Source organism: Coccinella septempunctata, chromosome 5, assembly GCF_907165205.1.
Source record: "Coccinella septempunctata chromosome 5, icCocSept1.1, whole genome shotgun sequence".
Classification (NCBI taxonomy): domain Eukaryota; kingdom Metazoa; phylum Arthropoda; class Insecta; order Coleoptera; family Coccinellidae; genus Coccinella; species Coccinella septempunctata.
Genome location: NC_058193.1, coordinates 119,768 through 124,438, shown reverse-complemented (window position 1 = coordinate 124,438; position 4,671 = coordinate 119,768). Strand labels below are relative to the sequence as shown.

Sequence of the window (4,671 nt, the reverse complement as noted above, 5' to 3'; positions counted from 1 at the left end):
AGGCTTCAGAACAGCACCACACATTCACTTGTTGTCTATACGTTGAAGTTTGTAGAGAGAAATATTAGAGAGTTCAAGAAAAGAGAATTAGAAATCTCGTAATTATTAAGCACTGAGAGGCGTTAATTCGTACGGTAATTTCGAGCGAAGAGCATTGATTGATTGTCCCTTTATCAGTGGTACGACAGATCTCATGTCCAGCATATGGGAATTTTAATTTATTCTTTCAGATGAGCTCCTCGAAATTATGTAATTACAAATATATTTGAAGGTATTGTGGGTTGCAGTAACAATAATGATAAATATAAATATCATTCTTCAGAAATTCGAGATTCTTAACGTTTACCAAACGAAAAAATAAACAAGTCTACGACATCCCAGGCCCGGATCTAGGGGGGGCAAGCGGGGCGCTTGCCCCGGACGTCAGCTTAAGGGGGCGCCAAAATCAGCCAGAGGTTGAAATTTTTTTTTAGTTTCTCGGAAAAAATTAATTTCCTAGAGCTAAAATCGAAACTGTAGAATGGAAACATGATAAACCATCACTATGCCAAACATCTTCAAAATCAATGAGGGATCAATTAACTGTATATGTATTATTCAGTTATCTAGGAAAGGAATGACCGGGCCACTTGGGTGAAATAGCTTAAAAGATGGGATATGTCTACAATGTGTCGCAAACATAGAGCCAGTAATTACTTTGCCTGGGGAATTACCGACTCATCCCCATTTCAACTGGAACTAAGGGCCAAAATTTCCGATTTTTCATGGACCATAACTTAAAAACTAATCCTTTCAGCAAAATTCTGTTCGCATATTCATAGTCTACGCCCTCGATTTAGTAAATACAACAATATTGGTGAAAATCGTAGAGATCGAAAATTTTTCAAATTTTCCATACTGTATGGATTTTTTGAGAAATATTTTTGGTCTCCGACCGATCGAAACCAAATTCGTAGTGTACACTAATACGAGGGCGTAGAACACGAATATGCAAACAGATATTTTTTAAAAATTAAGTTTTCAAGTTATGGTCAATGGAAAATCGGAAATTTTTGACCTTCGCGAAAAAAATTATTAAATCTAAACTGGTAGCGGTGGATGAATGAAGTGTGGTTTTTTCTATTCGCAAAGAACCAATCTATCACAAAAAAATCAGCATATGACTAGTGCTTTTTTTCTGGCTGCTACACCTCCTCAAAGTTGACCACTTTCTTCGAAATTTTGCACTTAAAGTGATTTATTTTTCAAAATACCGATCCTACAAAAAATCAAATTGCATATTCGTGATCTACGACTTCGAATTAATAAATAAAATGACCCGGGTCGATATATGTCGCTGAAAAAATTAATTTTCGTTCGGAATAATTTCGTTCGTAAAGCGTGGGTAAAAACGATAGGTGAGCGAGGGTTGCAAACGACGTTCTTGTAAAAACAAACTTTTTCATTTTTCGAACGATTTCAACCCGAGTCATTTTTTCTACTGATTCGTGGTCGAAGATTACGAATAAGCAATTAGATTTTCCCTAAGATGAGTACTTTGGGAAAAAAATAACTTTTAATGGAACAACGGGAAAAAATAACAGTTATTTTTTTCCTAAAGAACTCATTTTAGGAAAAATCTAATTGCATATTCGTAATCAACGACCTCGAATTAGTGAAAAAAATATCTCGGGTTGAAATCGCAATAACGAATATGCTTCCTGAGAACCTTAGAGAGGGAGGGGGGGGGCGCCATCATGAATTTTTGCCCCGGTTAGAAAAAATCGTAGATCCGGGCCTGCGACATCCTTCAGTTTGATGAAATTGGCAAAAGTAAGGTTTATTTTGATAATTTTGGCGATAGGAATATTTTGATCGTAGGAAAACGAAAACTGTTTTTTTTTTCGGATGATACATCGGAACATCCAACTCGTTTCAATAACGTAGCTCATAGAGCTACTAAACATTTAAAATTTTCTTCATCAGTAAAAATGAAGGAAAGCTATTTATGGATGAAAAACTTAAAGAATAGACCTTCTTTCTGATAAATGTATTTTGCTCAATGTCATAATTCTCGTTTTCGGAATTTTGGCAATCAAAGATTTACTGCATTTATGCATCCCGATATAATTTCAAGTTGACATTAGAATTTTTAATGTTATTATGTGCTTATTTGATTATGTTTATATAGTTTTTCGATTATATTTTGTCATCAGGATATAAATCGTTTTGAACCGGATTTATTGGTTTTTTCATGCTGATTGAGTCTGTATCTTTATTAATTTTTGTTAATTCATCAAGGTCGAATAAAACAGAGCACTTTTACTGAGCCTTGTAGCGCGCTCATCTATTTTCTTATATTGATATTCGTATTTTATGTTTCCGATTCTGTTTGAATGAGTTTTTGCCTCCCCCAGATTCCATGAGGCAGACCCTTTTAGGGGTGTGGGATTGTAAAACTCATTTGGGGGTATTTAGCCATAACTCGTCACGCTGGCCAGACGGGTTGACGAGTGGTTAGGATATTGGAAGGATTTAACGGATTTGTAGGTAGGATGTTGGGTGAGGACATGGTTCCCCTCGGCGTGAGGAGTTGAGGAAAGAACCAAGGCTCGCGTGGGCAGGATCGCTTTCCTGAAGTAGATCTTCCTCCACCGGGATCGTGAAAGAGTACCTACCCGCTACCCGATATATATCTATATCCAGATATAGAGATCTCCTCAAGCAAATATACAAGAAAGCTACCATCCAAATAAATATAGCAGAAAATCTAGCCACTCAAAAAATTAGAATTAAAAGAGGAGTTAGACAAGGAGACACCATCTCTCCAAAATTATTCACCCTTGCACTGGAAGATGTATTTAAAAAACTAAATTGGGAGAAACGGGGTATAAAAATCGACGGACAACATCTCACCCATCTAAGATTTGCCGACGATATTGTACTCATAAGTAACAAAGTAGAAGAACTCCAGGAGATGTTGAAGCAGTTGAAAGAGGAGTCAGAAAAGGTCGGCTTGAAGATGAACCTAAGCAAGACCAAGGTAATGAGTGAGCAGGATTTTAAAGTCGAAATGGATGGTAGTGAGATCGAGAAGGTTACTGAATATGTATACCTGGGACATACAATAACCCTAGGAAAACAGAACCAAACTGCGGAAATAACAAGAAGAATCCGTATGACCTGGGCCGCAGTGGGAAAACTTAGAAATGTTCTGAGAAATCCAGACATTCCTATAAATCTCAAAAGAAAAGTATTTAACACCTGTGAACTCCCAGTTTTGACCTACGGCGTAGAGACGATGACGCTCACAGTCCATTCAGCAAATCGAATGAGAACGACCCAGAGAGCTATTGAAAGGGCTATGCTAGGAATCTCCCTGAGAGACCATATTCGAAACGAAGAGGTCAGGAAGAGAACGAGGGTGGAGGATGTGATAGGTAGGACAGCGGAGCTGAAATGGGCCTGGGTGGGACATGTGGCTCGTCAGGAGGGCGATCGATGGACCAAAAGAATTGTACATTGGAGACCACGAGAGCATAAGCGTAGCGTAGGAAGACCACCGAAACGCTGGTTAGATGATGTCAAGTCAAGAGTTGGAAGATGTTGGCACCAGTTGGCTCAAGATCGAGTAAATTGGAAAATTCAAGGGGAGGCCTATGTCCAGGAGTGGATACGAACAGGCTGTTGAAGAAGAAGAAGAAGATATTCGTATTCATAAGATGAAGACCTTTAGAAATTTTGAAATTTCATCACAGTATAATTTTTGAAATAATTTTTATGAGTACCACATTTCATCAAAAATATATTCTGTGTTTCATTTTATTCATCATTTATAGGGAAAGTTCATAACTGAAAATAATAAAAGCATATTTTAATACTTATTACTTCTTATAAAACAGGGGTGGACATACTTATAACGTGACCATTTATTTTTTGACTCAAAACGGGACACACTGGTTTATTTGGGTCAATATATTATATATGTATTATATATATAACGGGTATTCAATGAAAAAAAAAATTAATTTCAAGTTCAAAAATTGTCGACAAAAATCCATATTTTGAATATGGAATGAAGAGTAAGGATTTACTCATGGATTGTTAAAATTTATTTTAAAATCAACTCGACATGTTTCGCCTCATCGGCATCCTCAGGAGTTCTAGAAGATACAATTTTACGAAATAATCACAAACACTTAAAACATTATCGAACTTACTTGTCAAAAAGTTATTTCAGTTTTTCAATCATGACAGAAGGACATACACACTTTATATCATCTAATATGCAGTTTTTAATTTTAAAATTGAGCACTGGCACTTTCTTGTCACTTTTGTTTTTTCTCGCACTATTTTATAGTTTTAGGTTATATAGTTCAAATGTTAGTTATTGTTTTGTGGTGTCGGTCAATTAGCGTTCTATGTTTTTAAGGCGTTTTTCAGACACAGTCGCTTGATTAAATCAAACTTTCATATATTGGGGGGTATGATAGATGTAGGTCTGTTTGAGTATTCAAACACTTATCTCTCTCGCTTTTGATGGCCTTCGCGATTTCATACATCTCTTTCCGTGGAAAGATTTAAACTCGGATTTAAATTATTCCATTCCATTATTTTTTGCTCTGTGATGTAAATAGTTTTAAATCAATGAAAATCCGTCAAAAACTTCTGAATCTTTATTAGAGTCAATAT

At 36.2% G+C, this 4,671-nt stretch overlaps 1 long non-coding RNA gene across 1 annotated transcript; it reads right to left on the bottom strand.

Annotated features, from left to right (window-relative positions):
* Nucleotides 1–3,977: 3,977 nt before the first annotated feature.
* LOC123312825 lies at nt 3,978–4,336 on the bottom strand. Its single transcript, XR_006537684.1, has 2 exons — nt 4,200–4,336; nt 3,978–4,142 (listed from the first exon to the last, which is right to left on the bottom strand). It is a non-coding gene; the product is annotated as an uncharacterized LOC123312825 (long non-coding RNA).
* Nucleotides 4,337–4,671: the final 335 nt, after the last annotated feature.